Below are 22,053 nucleotides of genomic sequence, written 5' to 3'. Positions count from 1 at the left end.
TTTTACCCTAATATTGCATCAAAAAATAGAATATCACTCAGTTTCCTACAGATTTACTGATGCTGATAATGCAGAATCTCACCCTCCCATCATAATACACCAGAGGAAGAAATAATCCTTGCTATATATGTACATTGTGTGACATATTGCCTCCATGACCATTGATGGCAAATACATATTCTGTATAGAGCAGCTGTGTTATGATGTAGTTGTTATTGATCATCATTGAGATATAATCACAAGAATCTTATGCAAAGGGAAACTGTCATTAGCATAGTGGGATTTCAGCCCCCAAACTTCTGTAATATTAATGCAATGTCTTACTTTTATTGCAGTGAACACCGAAGAGACGGATCTACTACAACACTGCACAGGACAAGAGTATACACTACAAGCAGCAAAATGATCATGCAGTTGACAATATGTTGTTCTGGTAATGTGCACAATTATTATGTATGGGCTCCACACCACAGTGCTGGACATATTTTGTTAACTTCAACACTACCCCTACCATGGAGATGTCTTCCTGTGATTGGTGTTACTGATTCAGTACATCATATGCACAGTGTGGCTATTATATGATGGATTGATTTAATGAACCCACCAAACACTGATGACATCTGTATCATCTTCTGTAAAGTGCATCTACAGCAGGATATTATCAGCATTTGGGGTGATATAATCAGAGGCATCTATGTGCTTTTGTGCTGGGTAAAGTCCTCCAGCTGAACCGCCCCCCGCCCCCCACCCCCCTACACCTCCTGCCACACAGGCAAACTTACTTACACACACAGCACACTTACTTATGCACACTGACACTTGGCATACCTACACACACACACCCCACAGCCACTGGCATGCATGCAGAGTCCTGGGCATGCAGGATGGGCATGCAGAGTACAGAATATCTCCACCTTGCTCTGGCCCGTACTCTTGGCCTACCCCCAGCATCTGTCACCCACAACCTCTGTTCCCTCCCTGTAAATTGCTGCACTAACACACCTTGGTCAGCGCTGCAACCGATCACAGCACCGGATCATGTCACTGTGATAGGAAGCAGTGCTAATTGACCGGTCAATCAATGCCACGTGGCAACATACGCACCAAAAGAGATTTCCATGCCCCCTGACAGGCTACTCCCTGGGCAGTGACCCTGCTCATCTTCCACCTCTGATCACAATATTCTCTCTTGGAGAGTGTAGCAAATTGGAGTTGGGGGAATTTCACCTCTGCAGTGCATGTAGAGTCCTGTATGCAGAGTACAGAAAGTCTCCACCTTAGTCTGGCCCGTACTCTTGGCCTACCCACAGCATCTGTCACCCACAAATAATACATACACTAATACTCCCCACAATACACACTTTAATACCTCCTCAATAATAATCTCCCCAATAATATTATAGTCTTAAACACAATATACACAATACCCCCTAACACAAGATACCCAATCTAACACTCTCCTCTGCACCTCAACATAATATACACACTATAATACCCTACACACAATATAATACTCCCACACACACACACAATATACACACTATCCTCCTACCGCCATAAAACACAACCAATAATACACACACACTTTGTGGATGTTGGGACCAGCTCCTTGCATGCACCAGTGAAAGAGAGAGGCCTGCCATCAGTGCCTCCCTCCGTTTCCCATCTTCTCCCTGTCTCCCTCCCTTTCTTTGCATCTCCCTGCATCTTTGCGTATACCCAGTCAGTGACGGCTCCGGTCACGTGATGCCTTAATATGGGCTTATCCATATATCTGTTGCAGAGATGGAGAGAGACCTGGAGATTTTACATTTCCTTATAATTCATATTGGTACTTAGTACGGGCACTTATTGTTTTATCAGTACTGGGTACCTGACCGTACTGGCCTACGAGTGAGAAGGCAATATTGGCATCACACAGTTACTGTTGAATATGTCATTCAATCCATTTTGAAAATAGTAATGCAATGTGGTTTTGTTTTGTTTGCTTTTTGCAGTAATGAAGAATGAAAAAGTTATATTAAAATTAAATTGGAGGGGAACTGGATTCAGCATTTCTTCATGAACTCTGCACTTGTGAGCATTGACCTTCTTGAGTGCCCTGACAGGTACACGCAACTTTAAGACTATAATCTTCATCAACTGCTGTGCAAGCTTTCGTGCTATACCTCCCCCTCCGGTTTTGATTTATACATTTGCTCTCTCAATTCATGTCCTCTAATATCTGGAGGCTCTCTCCTAGCATTTCTCTCTACCACAGCACGTCATCCCAATGTAACCTCTCTCTTGTTCTTTCTGTTTACTGTTTCCTCACTCCTCTGTAAAACTTTTCTAATTTCTCTAACTTCCACACTCCTGCTTTTATCCACATGTTCTATACACTTTCCTTCCCCTACCTTTGCATGTGTCTACACAAAGCACCATTTGTACAGACCTCTATTGCAGCTATTTCTGCACTGCTCAATGAAATGCACTCCTGCACATCCTATTCTCTTCCACCTTCCCTCATTCTCTACGCCCCCCTCTCAAAGCCCCCTCTCTCTATGTCTCCTCTCTCTACGCCTATCTGTCTCATTCTCTTGACGCCCTTCTCTCTCTACATATCCCTATCTCTGTCTCTCTCTACACCTATCTCTGTGTCTCCTTCTATGCTCGCTGATGTTGGGGGATATCTCTTATAATCTTGGACCGGCTCATATACACATCAGGCCTCCCTACTAAGAGTGTTAACCTATCTAATGTAATCCACATTCCTTTCCTTACTTTTCTCTTCCCTTCTCCTGTGCCCTCTGGAATGTCCACTCTTACTAACAAGGCTCTAGTTGTACATAACCTCTTCTGCTCTCATCAGTCACAATCAGTCATTCCCCTCACCGCATCTTACCTGTCCCACTGATTTGCCTCTGCTTAATTAAACTCTCCTCTGACATCTACTCTAACCTCTCTTCTCTCTTCTCTCTCTTTCTTTCTGCTTAAACTAACAATCTTATTAACTCTTACAATGCTATCCTCCTATCTATATGCCCCCTATAGGCTCTGACACACTCATCCCTCTAACCCACACCTTTGGCTAAATTCCCAAACACACTCATCACACTTCCACTCGCTGTTCTTAATACCTACGGAGGAAATCTCACACTTTGTTTGATTTTTCTACAGTAAAAATGTCTCCTGTCCTGTATAAAGCTGCTCTCTAGGGCTAAATACACTACTTTTTTCCACACTCATCAACACTCAAATTTAATTTACGCTGTTTTTTTTCTCTGTATTTGACTCCCTCCACTGACCTTCTCCTCCCACTTGCCATCCTTCCTTCACTTCTCCTCAAGCATTTGACTACTTCAGAGGCAAGGTGGATGCCACCCAAAAGGAGATTCCTTCTGTCCCTTCCCCCTTCTCTCCTTCTACCCAAATCTCCTTCTGCACTTGACTCCTTTTCTTCTCTTACAGAGCTGGAAGCTAATCATCTTCTATTCTCCCTCTACCACATGCCCTCTAGATCGTATCCCCTCACACCTTACTGCATCTCTTAGTCCCCACTCTCACCCACATCTTCAATTTCTCCCTATTCTCTGGATTTTTGCCCTCTTACTTTAAGCCTGTAGCGGTCACCCTTTTGTCAGAAACAAACTACACCCTATGTGCCTTACTAACTACCGCTCTGTATCCCTCATGCTGTTTGCCTTCTAATTGCTAGTGTCAACATTCTTAAATCACATGCCCTCCTGGATCCTTTACAACCTGCCTTTCGTACAGCACGTTCTACAGACTGTGCTTAAAGCTAATTCCCAAGGTTTTTCCCTACTAATCCTACTTGATCTATCGGCTGCGTTTGATGCTCTCAATCACTCTCCTCCTTCATATTCTAAACTCTCTCTTGGTATCAGTAACAAAGTTCTATCCTGGTTTTCATCATAACTTTCCTGTCACACATTCTCCATCTCTGTTGCTAACATGTCTTCGTCTTCTATTGATCTGTCTGTGGGTATACATCAGGGCTCTGTTCTGAGATCTCTCTTTCTCTCTACATACTATCATTTGGTGACTTCATCAATGCTTTTGGCCTTAGATATAATCTCTATGCGGATGATACACACACAAATCTATCCACCCCTGTTCTCACTCCTGCAATCCAGTCCCTACTCTTGGGTTGTCTCCTGGCTATATGCTCATGGATGGCACTCCACTGCCTTAAACTTAATGTCTAACACTGGGCTCATATTATCCCCTTTCTCCATCACAGTAAACAGTACTACCATCTATCTTGTCATCAAACATGTTGCATAGGAGTAACATTTGGCTCTTCAATTCCATCTCCATTCACATGCACGGCTATGGGTAAAATGTGTTGCCTCTTTCTCTGTAATATTGCCAAGATCTTCCCTTTCCCCTCTCAACCTACTGCTAAAACTCCAATGTATACTGTTATCCTATAGGTTATTTTAACATACTACTAACAGGCCTCCATGCTTCACAACTTTCTCCTATGCAAAACTCTGCTGCTTGAATTATCTCACTTTCTCCCACAACAGTCTCTGCTCATCTCCTTAAATCCCTGTCCTGGCATCCCATCAAGTTTTTGTATCACCTACAAAGTTCTCCTCCTTACCTTTTTGTTAAGGCTCTCCATTAATCTGCTCCTTCTTGCATATCATCTTTGATCTCTCGTTATGCCCTTGCTTGTCTCTTGCACTATAACCATAACTGTCTCCTGTAAACTTCTTTCACCTCTACTGTTCTCTCACTTGCCTGAAACCATTTTCCATCACTGCACCGTACATGTGAAACTTCCTCACACTCAGTATATGCCAACATAACCTCTTCCACCCACATGTAAGACCAATCTTAAAATTCACGACTTAAATCAAGCATTTAAAAAACTTTGACTCGTGGCTACTGTCCCACACCCACACCCACAGTCACTGCTAACAACTATTGTTCCCAAGATGTGCTTTCTACTAATTGTACCCACCATTAAGGACAAGCATTGTCATCTACTGCACTTCTTCCCCCAACTGCTGCCTCTCTTTAAGTCTTCTAACATTTCTATTAGATTGTAAAGTTCCCAGGGCAAGGATTTACTTTCCTATAATCTGTTTTTATTTGTCGCACTTATTTTTTAATTATTTTTCCCCTCTCCCCTAATGATATACATATAGGTTTTCCTGTCATTTGCATGACAGAGTTATTATGGTTAACTATTGCATCATGTAGACTGCCTTTTCAGTGTGATGTAATTGATTCAGTACTTTGTGTGCAGACTGTGACTGCAGTACAGTGTCACGAACATTAATGACTTGTGTGGTAGAAGCTCTAGAAGGAACACAGCTATGGGAGGGAGGTGGATTTACTTTGGATCACATGGTTTGGCGCAAGGTTCATTGTATGTATGATCATAACCATGCAATGCTTAACTTTTATTTCAGGAGGGAAGAACAGTGAATATTGAAGCCATGTGTTTCTTTTCTGTCAGAAGAGAAATTTTGAAAGACAGTTGAAGAGGAGGAAAATGACTACACAGAGACAGATAAGCAATGTGTATATTTCTCATTTAGTATTTGTCGTTTTGTTGACTCCACACAATCCAGCTGCTAAGGGTTTCGCATTGGACATATTCCCCTCTACTCTACCCTTCCTGTGATCTGTACCATGCAGGTTTTTGTTGATTCAATACATCATGAGTAGAGTGTGGCTGCTGTATGAAGTATTGACCCAAGGACCACATCTACTACCATTCATAACAAGAACATGTGCAGTAGCGCACTGCTGTAGTTCTATGTGTTTTATTAAAGGTTGAAGTGGTGCAATCATATGAATCTGGAGTGGGATGAATCCTGTTTGCATCATATGGTTTCATCTAGGCCAGTAGAGTATATCTCTCAGTACAGGTTACACATGGCATCAGTAGTAGTGATTTAAAGAACAGAAAAAACAAGAGAAACTTCAATGTTGATAACAAAGCCAAGTAATGTTGAAGATACTCCTTTAACTATTTATTTGATCAGTCTGTACTGTCTACTCCCCACACAGCTACTAAGTCTTCCATTTGAGATACATTCACCTCCTACTCTGCACTGCTGTTCTGTCCTCTATTCAGAGATGAGTTCCAGTCATGTTTACCACTCTGAATCACTCTGCAGTCATTGATTCAGCACATCATGGGTAGAGCATGGCTACAGATACAGTAAGCTTTATTTTACCGGCTGATCATCCATAATATTGCATTAAAACATAGAATATTACTCAGTTTCCAAAAGATTCAGTGATGCTAATAATGCAGAATCTTACAACACATCCCATCATAATGCACCAGAGGAAGAAATAATCCTTGCTACACTACCGACACGTTTTATTGAAGCACGGCTAGCACCGCAAGCCGGGGGGTGCCCCGGCGTGCTAGCCGCACTCCCTCAGCGTGCCGCGCATCACCGATGCACGGTCACGCGTCATCGGGTGCCTGCGCCCCCTGCACGCGCGTCCAGGGCTCCCCGAGGGAGCACTGGTGTCCCGCGATGTGGGGGACAGCGGCAGGGGGTTCCGGGGGACCCGACGGACCCGGCAGCGGAAGGGAGAAAGCCCCGATCGGAGGGCGCTCCTCCGCTGCTTCGGCGTGCGCCCGGCACCCTCCGGCGCGCGCCAGGTTACTGCTGCGGCCAAGAACGGGCAAATGCTCGAATAAACTCGGCCGCAGCAGTATATCTGTACATTGTGTGACGTTTGGCCTCCATGACCATTGATAGCAAATACATATTTTGTATTGAGCGGCTGTGTTATGATGTAGTTGTTATTGATCATCATTGAGATATAATCACAAGAATCTTATGCAAAGGGAAAATGTCTGCAGCATAGTGGGATTTCAGCTCCCAAACTTCTGTAATATTAATGCAATGTCTTACTTTTATTGCAGTGAACACTGAAGAGACGGATCTACGACAACACTGCACAGGACAAGAGCAAACACTACAAGCAGCAAAATGATCTTGCAGTTGCAAGTATGTTCTGTAATGTGCACAATTATTATTTATGGGCTACACACCACAGTGCTGGACATATTCTGTTAACTTCTACCCCTACCATGGAGATGTCTTCCTGTGATTGATTCAGTACATCATATGCACAGTGTGGCTATGATATGATGGATGGATTTAATGAACCCACCACCCACTGACATCTGCATCATCTTCTGTAAAGTGCAGCAGGATATTATCAGCATTTGGGGTGGTATAATCTGGGGCATCTATGTGCTTTTGTGCCTGGATAAGTTCCTCCAGCTGAACCACCCCCCTATACCTGCCACACAGGCATACTTACAGAGCACACTTACTTATGCACACTGACACTTGGAATACACACACACACACACACACACAGACACTGTCATGCATGCAGTGTCCTGTATGCAGAGTACAGAAAGTCTCCACCTTACTCTGGCCCGTACTCATGGCCTATCCCCAGCATCTGTCATCCACAACCTCTGTTCCCTCCCTGTAAAGTGCTGCACTAACACACCTGGGTCAGCGCTGCAGCTGATCACAGTGCCGGATCATGATGTCAATGGGATAGGCAGCAGAGCTGATTGACAAGTCAATCAATGCAGCTCCGCAATATATGCACCAAAAGAGATTTCTGTACCCCCTGTCAGGCTACTCCCTGGGCAGCGACCCTTCTCACCCCTCTCATTCCACCTCTGATCACAATAATCTCTCTTGGAGTGTGTAGCAAATTGGAGTTGGGGGAATCTCACCTCTGTAGTGCATGGTCACAATCTGGGCACTGTACCCAAATATTGGGCAATGTGGCACGTCTTACAGTAGAGAATAGAATAAGTAACTATATTCTTTACTTGTGTATTAAGGAACTTATTTGCAATAAAAATTCAGTCCACCTGGGACCAAGACTTTCTGGTTTTCTGAACAAAGTGGAATTGTTTTCCTATAATTTTATATTCTCTGAAATGTAACATCACAATAAAGTACTCCTATTTTTTTCCTTTGTGCTTTTTTATGGACTATTCCTTTATGTATTTCACTTAATGGGACTAATTACCTTACGATTAGATTTCACTTGTATTTTCTTGGGTTACTCTTTGGAATTTCTCTCTGTGTTCATTTATACTATCTTATTTAGAGCAGTCTTTGCCATTGGACCCCATTTCTTGCCAGAGAGATCTGTAACACAGAGTATTGAAGAGAGTACAGAACAGTGGTGAAGTAGATTTTTATGCTTCTAGGCAGCCTCCCTTCTCACCATGTATTCTGCCCCCGACGGTCTCTTGCACTGCTCCCTCCTACACCCACTCTCCTCACTCTTCCCTCCCCTCCCCGCTATCACTCAATGACCCCCTCTCATTCAATCCTGCTCCCTTACTCCCCCCTCACTCATTCTTCCTTCTGCACACACAATCCTCCCGAATATCACTCCCAAACAACACACACACACTAATTCTCCCCACAATACACACTATAATACCTCCTTGTGACGATAGCTTCCACAGGCTTATTAATATTACACAAAAATAATTGGGTTTGAACTGAACGAGGCTTAAGATATAATAAATTGTATTTATTCCTTAGAATATAGGTGAACACAACAGATAATACAGTAACGAACAAGAAGTACACTTACTTAAGGGTTGGGGAATGAGAAGTATGATGTAGCATTTCTTTCAGCAGTGAGGAAATCATTCAGGTGATATCAGGTAACCATATCAGCAAACGAAGACAAAGGATATATGGGTGGACAGCAGTTTATAAACCATTCTCCTATTCTTAACCTTAAGCACAGGGGATTGGTTTACAATTACCTCCAGCCACTCACTAACGTGGGAAAGCATTATGACCCATGCCCCCCTGCTAGTTGGCACATGCGCAGTAGAACTCTGGGGGTCTCATTTCTGAAGCCCCACATTTACGTCAGGAATGCCAGACAGTCTACCATTTGGAGTTCTGGCAGGAAAACCTTGGTTGAAAGGTGTTAACTGGAACACTTAAGACCTGCCCTGGTTTGGGCTTCGGATAAACAGTGAGGGTGATAAAACTCTTTGAACAGCACTTAAATCCTAGACATAGCGGCGTCCCCAAGGCCATCTGCTACCTTATGGCCCAAAAGAATCTCTTCTGGGTCTTTGTCCATACCTTAAGATACACTATTAAGCATAAAACATAAACGTAAAACATAAACGTATTAAAATATCCGGTTCCGTTAGGTTTAGCAGGTCCAAACTTCCCAGTTCGCATTGCCAGAACTGGGACACCATATGGTCCAAAAAGCGACTTGCTACGACCTAAGAAACCGAAGTTACACCAATGCACATTAAATCATTTTAATACAAAAATCTCCATTGAAAAAGAAATCTCAGCTTTTCACTAAATCCCCATTGAAAACAACGGGCAGCTCCGCCATAGACTTTCAATGGTAAATCGCCGCCATTGAAGTCAATGGGGGTTTTCTGCCATTGAAGTTTATGGGAAAAGTCCCGAACTTCAAGGGGGTCCATACTCCGTCGGGTTGGTCCAAGCGGGTCAAGGATGGTTCTGCAGCGATGCCGGAGCAGTGGCTACAGATACCCCAAACCCTGATCCGCTGAACCCTCCGGAACCGGAGATATGGATTCCTAAAATTCAGCATTTCTCACTTAGTCATTTTTCTGAGCCGTTTCTGCCGCCGCCGGCAAAGCCTATGGCGCGACCCGCTCTATCTGGTTCGACCCTTATCGGGGGTCCAGGATTCGGGGACCCGGTGGTGGTCGAGTGGGGGGACGCTTAGGAACTAGGGGCAAAAAGAATTTTATCCCTAGGTGCCCTAAAACAGTTTATTTCCCCGCTAATTGACGTTGAACTTGACCCAGTGATTTTAGCTCTTTTGAAGGACATTGTATCCGCTTTGCGGTTTGCGGTCTGGACGGCAGCCAACTAGGTTACCTCGAGGCATCTCCATTGAAGTCAATGAGCCCATTGACTTTCAATGGGAAACCGCCGCTCTCCCTCTCGGACGCCACCTGCTGGTCACTACAGGAAACAGGACGAAAACAGCACAAATTCCTATTGAAATGCATTGAGCCCTAATGGCGGCCAATGGGGACCTGCAAAATGGTGCCCGAAAAGGCGGGAAACTTACACAAAGAGCTATAATCATTAAAGAATTATTAACCCTTGTGCTCCCGGATGGATTCTAGTGTGTGTGTGATGCAAACACTGAGTAACCAGACATTACAATGGAACAGGGGAAAATACATTTACATGTCATAACAAGGGTTACATCACATTTCTGGACCTCAGCCCAGTTAACCCCTTGTCTCCCTGGTGCGGTCAGGGGTGGCCAAATGGGGTGCAACCCCTTTAATACCGGGCCACCCCCTCTCTCCCTCTACACCTCCCCTTCTTAATGCGTGTCCTGTGGCCCACTGGCCCTGACGGGGAGTGGGGCACTGCTGGCACCATTAATGAATTCAGTCTCAGAGGGATAGTCCTGGCGTGAAAGTCCATCAGCATTGCTGTTTTCACTACCCTTTTTGTGCTGAATGGTGAATTCAAATTCTTGCAAAGCCAAGCTCCATCTCAGCAGTTTGGCATTTTCCCCTGATACCCTCTGTAGCCAGCTCAGGGGATTGTGGTCGGTAATGACCGTGAAAGCCCTCCCATAGACATAGGGCTGGAGCTTTTTGAGTGCCCACACAATGGCCAAGCACTCCTTTTCAATGGTGGCATATGCCACCTCCCTGGGGAGCAGTTTGCGACTGAGATACACCACAGGGTGCTCTTTGCCGTCGTCCCCCACCTGGCTCAACACAGCCCCCACACCAAAGTCTGAGGCATCAGTCTGAATAAGAAAATGCTTGGTATAATCTGGGGCAGCCAGGATGGGGGCCTCAGCAAGCGCAGCTTTCAGTGCCTGGAAAGCAGTTTCACAGCAGGAGACCAGGTAATAAGCACAGGCAGTTGCTTCTTAGTCAGATCAGTCAGGGGTTTGGCCACGGCGCTGTACTGTGGGACAAATTTCCTGTAGTACCCTGCGGTGCCCAAAAAGGCCATGACCTGTTTCTTGGTTTTTGGAACAGGCCACTGAACTATGGCTTCTACCTTGGCTGGCTCTGGCTTGAAATGCCCTCCACCCACCCTGTGCCCTAAGTACAGGACTTCTGCCATACCTACCATACACTTAGTGGGTTTTAAGGTAAGCCCAGCCTCCCTGATTCTATCCAGCACCGCAGCTACATGTCCTATGTGGGATTCCCAGGAATTACTAAAGACAGCAATGTCATCTAAGTAAGCCCTGGCATAGCTCTGCATCCCTTCCAGTAACCTATTGACCAGGCGTTGGAAGGTAGCCGGGGCATTCTTCATCCCAAATGGCATCACCAAAAACTCATAGAGGCCACTTGGAGTGAAGAATGCTGACTTCTCCCTAGCCTCCAGGGTCAGGGGAATCTGCCAGTAGCCTTTGCTCAGATCCATGGTGGTCAGATACTTTGCCCCCGCGAGTTCATCTAGTAACTCATCCATGCGGGGCATGGGGTAAGCATCTGACACCGTCCCAGCGTTGAGCAACCGGTAGTCCACACAAAACCGGGTGGTTTTGTCCTTCTTTGGCACTAGGACTACTGGACTTGCCCAAGGGCTCTGGGACGGAGTAATTACCCCTAGGGTCAGCATCTCCTCAATCTCTCTCTCCATACTTGTCTTGACCTCTGCTGACACTCTATAAGCGTGCTTATGCAGAGGCTGCAGGTCCCCTGTGTGTACTGGGTGTTTGGTGAGATGTGTGGTCCCTGGCATGTCAGTGAAGAGGGCGCTATACTGAGCTAGCATGTCCCTGGCTTCTCCCTTCTGCCTAGCACTCAACTGTGCCCCGATCTCTACCTGCTCAACAGTGTTTCCTTGCTTTGCCTCCCCTAGGAGATCAGGCAGAGCATTGCTCGCCGGATCCTCCAGCAGTGGGCTACAAATGGCCATTACTGCTCCCATACTCGGTGCTCTGTATTCCTTTAACATATTAATGTGATATGTCTTGTGCCTCTCAGGCGCTACCTGTACAACATAGTTGCACTCATTCACCTTTCGGATAACCGGGTACGGTCCCGACCAGGCAGCCATCAGCTTGTTCTCCCGAGTGGGTTTGAGAACAAGCACCTGCTGTCCTGGGATGAATTCTCTGCTACGGCCTGCTGGTCATACCATTGCTTCTGCTTGGTCTGAGCAGCCCTGAGGTGGTCCTGGGCCACCCCCATAAGCATCTCTAACCGGTCTCTGAGATCTACTACATACTGGATCACTGAAGCATCAGTAGCAGTAGTCTCCCCCTCCCATCCCTCACGGAAGAGGTCCAGAGGTCCACGTACCCTGCGGCCATATAGTAGCTCGAAGGGGGAGAAGCCTGTAGATTCTTGCGGTACCTCTCGGTATGCAAACAGCAAGTGCTGCAGGTGAATCTCCCAGTCTTTCCCCTCCGCCTCTATAAAGGTCCGAAGCATCTGCTTCAGGGTACCATTAAACCTCTCACATAATCCGTTTGTTTGGGGATGGTAAGGGGTAGTGCGCTGGTGCTGTACACCGCAGGCATCCCAGAGACAATGTAACAGTTCACTCATGAACTGCGACCCCTGATCAGTTAGGATCTCACTAGGGAAACCTACCCTAGCAAAAATGTTCAGCAAAGATGCTGCCACTGTCTTGGCACTTATGGTGCCCAGCGCTACCGCCTCAGGGTACCGGGTGGCAAAATCCACCACCGTGAGGATGTAGCACTTCCCTGACCTGCTAGGAATCATGAGGGGTCCTATCAGGTCCATCGCTACCTTCTGGAAGGGTTCCCCTATTATCGGTAGGGGTCTCAGGGGTGCCTTCACACGGTCGCCCGCCTTACCTACTCGCTGGCAGGCATCACAGGAGCGGCAGAAATCAGCCGCATCCCTGGATGCCCCCGGCCAGAAATAACGCTGCAATAACCGGGCTCGCGTTCTGGTGACCCCCTGATGTCCCGCTAACGGAATAGAGTGAGCTACCCGTAACAATTGCTGTCGGTACCCCTGGGGTACTACTAGCTGTCGCTTACCGGTCAATCCCTTCTCTATTCTCGGGTTCCCTTCTTCTCTGTATAGGAGTCCCTTATGCCATAGGCAGCGCTCAGTGCCCTCCCCTGCCTGAGATTCGGACGCCCGAAGTCTCACGCCGGCCAGGGTAGGGTCTGCCTTCACTGCCTCCCTAAACTGGGCTCCTAAATCTGCCCCCCCCCCAGTCATGTCATTGTCAGGGGAAGGGGACACGGTAAGGGGGAACAGTAAGTCAGCCTGTGGTTGCAACTGATCCTGGCTTACCTCCCTGGGCTCCTCTGTGCCCTCCGCTAACGTTGGTCCCAAAGGCTGGGGGACTGGGGTGGCCACCGCCGACATTGCCGCGGTCTGGCTCTGGGTAACCGCCGCCACTGCAGCGGGCTGGGGCACACGGTCGTAGGTGCAGGTCATCGGTCCCAGGTCATTGCCCAAAAGAATTTCAGCATCCAAACCTGGTAAAACCCCCACCTCCCGCACACCCTTGCCCACCCCCCAATCCAAAAAAATGCGGGCCACCTGCAGGAAACGTGGCTCTCCGTCAGCCACAGTGATCTGTATCCCAGGGCCTGGGATCAATTCCTCTGGCCGGACCATATCAGGTCGGACCAGGGTCACTGCAGCTCCTGAATCAAGTAAGCCAACTGCTTGCCGGTCACCGACTGTGACCGGGGTGAGATGCTTGCTCCTGCCGTCCGTCTGCTGCAGGTCTGCGCTGTGATGTCCTCCGCTCCTGGCTGTAGGCACTGAAGAAACCGGGGTAGGGGTGACATGGGACGTCTCGCTGGGAGTTGTTTCCATGACCGGTCCTGGTTCTTTGGTGGAAGCCACCCGCACGCGGGCTACCGGCTTTGCAGCTGGGGTGCGTTGCCCTCGATAGGGTCCGTTGGAACGCAGGGGTTCCGGGCAATCTGGTCTGATGTGACCAGTGCTGTTGTAATTGTAGCACCGGCGCTCATGCCGGAGCTCTCACGCCTTCTGTGACCCGCTGCCCGCAGGCGGCTTTTGGGTCCACTGGGGGGTACTCACAGCTTTCTTGGCCGGCGCCGGTGGGGTTACCGCTTTGGCTGGTACCTTGGCGGTCATCTGGGACCGGCTGACCACATAGTCATCTGCCATCCTCGCCGCCTCGGTGTAGGTCTTGGGCTTTTTATCATACACAAAAGCCCTCACTGCCGGCGGGCACTGCTGCATGAGCTGCTCCTGAAAGATGAGGTCCAGCAGGCGTTGGTAAGTCTTGGCCTCAGAGCCCTCCACCCAGTGTAACCCATACAAAGCCATGCGGGTCACATAAGTGACATAGGTCTCCTGAGGGTGCCTCTCCTCCAGCCGGAACTTACCCCGGTAAGCTTCAGGGGTAAAACCATGCTGAAACAGCAAAAGTTCTTTCAGGTGGTCATAGTCATCAGCAAACTCCTCTGTAAGCGCCATCAAAGTCTGTTTAGCCAAGCTGGAGAGTAGCGGGTCCAGGCGTGCAACCCTATGCTGGGGAAGCACCCCGTACCGCCGGCACTGCGTTTCAAAGTTCCTTAGAAACATGTCAATCCGATCAGTGCCCTCCACATACTTGGTGAGACTGTGCTTGTCCAGTTGGAGTCCATCTCTGGGGGGTCGGACCGGGGGGCAATAAGCGGGTCTGTTCATTGCCATAGAGATAAACGTTAGGGTTAGGGTTATAGGGGAATACGAAAATTTAGGTATGTGACTCATTTGGGTACTAACCAATCAGAGAAGAGTTAGGGTTGAAAGTTAGGGTTGAAAGTTAGGGTTGACACTTAGGATTATTTTTCTATTTTTGTTTGGCCCAGGGTTATAGGGGAATACGAAAATTTAGGTATGTGACTCATTTGGGTACTAACCAATCAGAGAAGAGTTAGGGTTGAAAGTTAGGGTTGAAAGTTAGGGTTGAAAGTTAGGGTTGAAAGTTAGGGTTGAAAGTTAGGGTTGACACTTAGGATTATTTTTCTATTTTTGTTTGGCCCAGGGTTATAGGGGAATACGAAAATTTAGGTATGTGACTCATTTGGGTACTAACCAATCAGAGAAGAGTTAGGGTTGAAAGTTAGGGTTGAAAGTTAGGGTTGAAAGTTAGGGTTGACACTTAGGATTATTTTTCTATTTTTGTTTGGCCCAGGGTTATAGGGGAATACGAAAATTTAGGTATGTGACTCATTTGGGTACAAACCAATCAGAGAAGAGTTAGGGTTGAAAGTTAGGGTTGAAAGTTAGGGTTGAAAGTTAGGGTTGACACTTAGGATTATTTTTCTATTTTTGTTTGGCCCAGGGTTATAGGGGAATACGAAAATGTAGGTATGTGACTCATTTGGGTACTAACCAATCAGAGAAGAGTTAGGGTTGAAAGTTAGGGTTGAAAGTTAGGGTTGAAAGTTAGGGTTGAAAGTTAGGGTTGAAAGTTAGGGTTGACACTTAGGATTATTTTTCTATTTTTGTTTGGCCCAGGGTTATAGGGGAATACGAAAATTTAGGTATGTGACTCATTTGGGTACTAACCAATCAGAGAAGAGTTAGGGTTGAAAGTTAGGGTTGAAAGTTAGGGTTGAAAGTTAGGGTTGAAAGTTAGGGTTGACACTTAGGATTATTTTTCTATTTTTGTTTGGCCCAGGGTTATAGGGGAATACGAAAATTTAGGTATGTGACTCATTTGGGTACTAACCAATCAGAGAAGAGTTAGGGTTGAAAGTTAGGGTTGAAAGTTAGGGTTGAAAGTTAGGGTTGAAAGTTAGGGTTGACACTTAGGATTATTTTTCTATTTTTGTTTGGCCCAGGGTTATAGGGGAATACGAAAATTTAGGTATGTGACTCATTTGGGTACTAACCAATCAGAGAAGAGTTAGGGTTGAAAGTTAGGGTTGAAAGTTAGGGTTGAAAGTTAGGGTTGACACTTAGGATTATTTTTCTATTTTTGTTTGGCCCAGGGTTATAGGGGAATACGAAAATTTAGGTATGTGACTCATTTGGGTACTAACCAATCAGAGAAGAGTTAGGGTTGAAAGTTAGGGTTGAAAGTTAGGGTTGAAAGTTAGGGTTGAAAGTTAGGGTTGAAAGTTAGGGTTGAAAGTTAGGGTTGACACTTAGGATTATTTTTCTATTTTTGTTTGGCCCAGGGTTATAGGGGAATACGAAAATTTAGGTATGTGACTCATTTGGGTACTAACCAATCAGAGAAGAGTTAGGGTTGAAAGTTAGGGTTGAAAGTTAGGGTTGAAAGTTAGGGTTAGGGTTATAGGGGAATACAAAAATTTAGGTATGTGACTCATTTGGGTACTAACCAATCAGAGAAGAGTTAGGGTTGAAAGTTAGGGTTGAAAGTTAGGGTTGAAAGTTAGGGTTGAAAGTTAGGGTTGACACTTAGGATTATTTTTCTATTTTTGTTTGGCCCAGGGTTATAGGGGAATACGAAAATTTAGGTATGTGACTCATTTGGGTACTAACCAATCAGAGAAGAGTTAGGGTTGAAAGTTAGGGTTGAAAGTTAGGGTTGAAAGTTAGGGTTGAAAGTTAGGATTATTTTTCTATTTTTGTTTGGCCCAGGGTTATAGGGGAATACGAAAATTTAGGTATGTGACTCATTTGGGTACTAACCAATCAGAGAAGAGTTAGGGTTGAAAGTTAGGGTTGAAAGTTAGGGTTGAAAGTTAGGGTTAGGGTTAGGGTTAGGGTTATAGGGGAATAGGGTTAGGGTTAGGGTTATAGGGGAATAGGGTTAGGGTTAGGGTTAGGGTTAGGGTTATAGGGGAATACGAAAATTTAGGTATGTGACTCATTTGGGTACTAACCAATCAGAGAAGAGTTAGGGTTGAAAGTTAGGGTTGAAAGTTAGGGTTGAAAGTTAGGGTTGAAAGTTAGGGTTGAAAGTTAGGGTTGACACTTAGGATTATTTTTCTATTTTTGTTTGGCCTAGGGTTATAGGGGAATACGAAAATTTAGGTATGTGACTCATTTGGGTACTAACCAATCAGAGAAGAGTTAGGGTTGAAAGTTAGGGTTGAAAGTTAGGGTTGAAAGTTAGGGTTGAAAGTTAGGGTTGACACTTAGGATTATTTTTCTATTTTTGTTTGGCCCAGGGTTATAGGGGAATACGAAAATTTAGGTATGTGACTCATTTGGGTACTAACCAATCAGAGAAGAGTTAGGGTTGAAAGTTAGGGTTGAAAGTTAGGGTTGAAAGTTAGGGTTGAAAGTTAGGGTTGAAAGTTAGGATTATTTTTCTATTTTTGTTTGGCCCAGGGTTATAGGGGAATACGAAAATTTAGGTATGTGACTCATTTGGGTACTAACCAATCAGAGAAGAGTTAGGGTTGAAAGTTAGGGTTGAAAGTTAGGGTTGAAAGTTAGGGTTGAAAGTTAGGGTTGAAAGTTAGGGTTGAAAGTTAGGGTTGACACTTAGGATTATTTTTCTATTTTTGTTTGGCCCAGGGTTATAGGGGAATACGAAAATTTAGGGTTAGGGTTAGGGTTAGGGTTAGGGTTAGGGTTAGGGTTAGGGTTATTAGGGTTAGGGTTATTAGGGTTAGGGTTAGGGTTAGGGTTAGGGTTAGGGTTATTAGGGTTAGGGTTATTAGGGTTAGGGTTAGGGTTAGGGTTATTAGGGTTAGGGTTAGGGTTAGGGTTAGGGTTAGGGTTATAGGGGAATACGAAAATTTAGGTATGTGACTCATTTGGGTACTAACCAATCAGAGAAGAGTTAGGGTTGAAAGTTAGGGTTAGGGTTAGGGTTAGGGTTAGGGTTAGGGTTAGGGTTATAGGGGAATACGAAAATTTAGGTATGTGACTCATTTGGGTACTAACCAATCAGAGAAGAGTTAGGGTTGAAAGTTAGGGTTGAAATTTAGGGTTGAAAGTTAGGGTTGAAAGTTAGGGTTGAAAGTTAGGGTTGACACTTAGGATTATTTTTCTATTTTTGTTTGGCCCAGGGTTATAGGGGAATACGAAAATTTAGGTATGTGACTCATTTGGGTACTAACCAATCAGAGAAGAGTTAGGGTTGAAAGTTAGGGTTGAAAGTTAGGGTTGAAAGTTAGGGTTGACACTTAGGATTATTTTTCTATTTTTGTTTGGCCCAGGGTTATAGGGGAATACGAAAATTTAGGTATGTGACTCATTTGGGTACTAACCAATCAGAGAAGAGTTAGGGTTGAAAGTTAGGGTTGAAAGTTAGGGTTGAAAGTTAGGGTTGAAAGTTAGGGTTGAAAGTTAGGATTATTTTTCTATTTTTGTTTGGCCCAGGGTTATAGGGGAATACGAAAATTTAGGTATGTGACTCATTTGGGTACTAACCAATCAGAGAAGAGTTAGGGTTGAAAGTTAGGGTTGAAAGTTAGGGTTGAAAGTTAGGGTTGACACTTAGGATTATTTTTCTATTTTTGTTTGGCCCAGGGTTATAGGGGAATACGAAAATTTAGGTATGTGACTCATTTGGGTACTAACCAATCAGAGAAGAGTTAGCGTTGAAAGTTAGGGTTGAAAGTTAGGGTTGAAATTAGGGTTGACACTTAGGATTATTTTTCTATTTTTGTTTGGCCCAGGGTTATAGGGGAATACGAAAATTTAGGTATGTGACTCATTTGGGTACTAACCAATCAGAGAAGAGTTAGGGTTGAAAGTTAGGGTTGAAAGTTAGGGTTGAAAGTTAGGGTTGAAAGTTAGGGTTGAAAGTTAGGGTTGACACTTAGGATTATTTTTCTATTTTTGTTTGGCCGAGGGTTATAGGGGAATACGAAAATTTAGGTATGTGACTCATTTGGGTACTAACCAATCAGAGAAGAGTTAGGGTTGAAAGTTAGGGTTGAAAGTTAGGCTTGAAAGTTAGGGTTGAAAGTTAGGGTTGAAAGTTAGGGTTGACACTTAGGATTATTTTTCTATTTTTGTTTGGCCCAGGGTTATAGGGGAATACGAAAATTTAGGTATGTGACTCATTTGGGTACTAACCAATCAGAGAAGAGTTAGGGTTGAAAGTTAGGGTTGAAAGTTAGGGTTGAAAGTTAGGGTTGAAAGTTAGGGTTGACACTTAGGATTATTTTTCTATTTTTGTTTGGCCCAGGGTTATAGGGGAATACGAAAATTTAGGTATGTGACTCATTTGGGTACTAACCAATCAGAGAAGAGTTAGGGTTGAAAGTTAGGGTTGAAAGTTAAGGTTGAAAGTTAGGGTTGAAAGTTAGGGTTGAAAGTTAGGGTTGAAAGTTAGGGTTGACACTTAGGATTATTTTTCTATTTTTGTTTGGCCCAGGGTTATAGGGGAATACGAAAATTTAGGTATGTGACTCATTTGGGTACTAACCAATCAGAGAAGAGTTAGGGTTGAAAGTTAGGGTTGAAAGTTAGGGTTGAAAGTTAGGGTTGAAAGTTAGGGTTGAAAGTTAGGGTTGACACTTAGGATTATTTTTCTATTTTTGTTTGGCCCAGGGTTATAGGGGAATACGAAAATTTAGGTATGTGACTCATTTGGGTACTAACCAATCAGAGAAGAGTTAGGGTTGAAAGTTAGGGTTGAAAGTTAGGGTTGAAAGTTAGGGTTGAAAGTTAGGGTTGAAAGTTAGGGTTGACACTTAGGATTATTTTTCTATTTTTGTTTGGCCCAGGGTTATAGGGGAATACGAAAATTTAGGTATGTGACTCATTTGGGTACTAACCAATCAGAGAAGAGTTAGGGTTGAAAGTTAGGGTTGAAAGTTAGGGTTGAAAGTTAGGGTTGAAAGTTAGGGTTGACACTTAGGATTATTTTTCTATTTTTGTTTGGCCCAGGGTTATAGGGGAATACGAAAATTTAGGTATGTGACTCATTTGGGTACTAACCAATCAGAGAAGAGTTAGGGTTGAAAGTTAGGGTTGAAAGTTAGGGTTGAAAGTTAGGGTTGAAAGTTAGGGTTGAAAGTTAGGGTTGAAAGTTAGGATTATTTTTCTATTTTTGTTTGGCCCAGGGTTATAGGGGAATACGAAAATTTAGGTATGTGACTCATTTGGGTACTAACCAATCAGAGAAGAGTTAGGGTTGAAAGTTAGGGTTGAAAGTTAGGGTTGAAAGTTAGGGTTGACACTTAGGATTATTTTTCTATTTTTGTTTGGCCCAGGGTTATAGGGGAATACGAAAATTTAGGTATGTGACTCATTTGGGTACTAACCAATCAGAGAAGAGTTAGGGTTGAAAGTTAGGGTTGAAAGTTAGGGTTGAAATTAGGGTTGACACTTAGGATTATTTTTCTATTTTTGTTTGGCCCAGGGTTATAGGGGAATACGAAAATTTAGGTATGTGACTCATTTGGGTACTAACCAATCAGAGAAGAGTTAGGGTTGAAAGTTAGGGTTGAAAGTTAGGGTTGAAAGTTAGGGTTGAAAGTTAGGGTTGACACTTAGGATTATTTTTCTATTTTTGTTTGGCCGAGGGTTATAGGGGAATACGAAAATTTAGGTATGTGACTCATTTGGGTACTAACCAATCAGAGAAGAGTTAGGGTTGAAAGTTAGGGTTGAAAGTTAGGCTTGAAAGTTAGGGTTGAAAGTTAGGGTTGAAAGTTAGGGTTGACACTTAGGATTATTTTTCTATTTTTGTTTGGCCCAGGGTTATAGGGGAATACGAAAATTTAGGTATGTGACTCATTTGGGTACTAACCAATCAGAGAAGAGTTAGGGTTGAAAGTTAGGGTTGAAAGTTAGGGTTGAAAGTTAGGGTTGAAAGTTAGGGTTGACACTTAGGATTATTTTTCTATTTTTGTTTGGCCCAGGGTTATAGGGGAATACGAAAATTTAGGTATGTGACTCATTTGGGTACTAACCAATCAGAGAAGAGTTAGGGTTGAAAGTTAGGGTTGAAAGTTAAGGTTGAAAGTTAGGGTTGAAAGTTAGGGTTGAAAGTTAGGGTTGACACTTAGGATTATTTTTCTATTTTTGTTTGGCCCAGGGTTATAGGGGAATACGAAAATTTAGGTATGTGACTCATTTGGGTACTAACCAATCAGAGAAGAGTTAGGGTTGAAAGTTAGGGTTGAAAGTTAGGGTTGAAAGTTAGGGTTGAAAGTTAGGGTTGAAAGTTAGGGTTGACACTTAGGATTATTTTTCTATTTTTGTTTGGCCCAGGGTTATAGGGGAATACGAAAATTTAGGTATGTGACTCATTTGGGTACTAACCAATCAGAGAAGAGTTAGGGTTGAAAGTTAGGGTTGAAAGTTAGGGTTGAAAGTTAGGGTTGAAAGTTAGGGTTGAAAGTTAGGGTTGACACTTAGGATTATTTTTCTATTTTTGTTTGGCCCAGGGTTATAGGGGAATACGAAAATTTAGGTATGTGACTCATTTGGGTACTAACCAATCAGAGAAGAGTTAGGGTTGAAAGTTAGGGTTGAAAGTTAGGGTTGAAAGTTAGGGTTGACACTTAGGATTATTTTTCTATTTTTGTTTGGCCCAGGGTTATAGGGGAATACGAAAATTTAGGTATGTGACTCGTTAGGGTTAGGGTTAGGGTTAGGGTTAGGGTTAGGGTTAGGGTTAGGGTTAGGGTTATAGGGGAATACGAAAATTTAGGTATGTGACTCATTTGGGTACTAACCAATCAGAGAAGAGTTAGGGTTGAAAGTTAGGGTTGAAAGTTAGGGTTGAAAGTTAGGGTTGACACTTAGGATTATTTTTCTATTTTTGTTTGGCCCAGGGTTAAAGGGGAATACGAAAATTTAGGTATGTGACTCATTTGGGTACTAACCAATCAGAGAAAAGTTAGGGTTGAAAGTTAGGGTTGAAAGTTAGGGTTGAAAGTTAGGGTTGACACTTAGGATTATTTTTCTATTTTTGTTTGGCCCAGGGTTATAGGGGAATACGAAAATTTAGGTATGTGACTCATTTGGGTACTAACCAATCAGAGAAGAGTTAGGGTTGAAAGTTAGGGTTGAAAGTTAGGGTTGAAAGTTAGGGTTGACACTTAGGATTATTTTTCTATTTTTGTTTGGCCCAGGGTTATAGGGGAATACGAAAATTTAGGTATGTGACTCATTTGGGTACT

At 44.2% G+C, this 22,053-nt stretch overlaps 1 long non-coding RNA gene across 9 annotated transcripts in view; it reads left to right on the top strand.

The window, feature by feature from the left end:
- The window catches only part of LOC142467960 (uncharacterized), a 49,162-nt gene extending 41,192 nt beyond the window's left edge, over nucleotides 1-7,970 (top strand). For all 9 annotated transcript variants that reach the window (XR_012788547.1, XR_012788548.1, XR_012788540.1 and 6 more), the window contains 4 exons: nucleotides 336-433; nucleotides 1,998-2,108; nucleotides 5,427-5,536; nucleotides 6,908-7,970. This is a non-coding gene — a long non-coding RNA (uncharacterized LOC142467960). The remainder of the gene's footprint in view (nucleotides 1-335; nucleotides 434-1,997; nucleotides 2,109-5,426; nucleotides 5,537-6,907) is intronic.
- Nucleotides 7,971-22,053: the final 14,083 nt, after the last annotated feature.

Source organism: Ascaphus truei, chromosome 1 (genome assembly GCF_040206685.1).
Source record: "Ascaphus truei isolate aAscTru1 chromosome 1, aAscTru1.hap1, whole genome shotgun sequence".
Classification (NCBI taxonomy): domain Eukaryota; kingdom Metazoa; phylum Chordata; class Amphibia; order Anura; family Ascaphidae; genus Ascaphus; species Ascaphus truei.
Note: the sequence above shows the minus strand (reverse complement) of the source record. Positions and strands in the feature narration are given on the sequence as shown.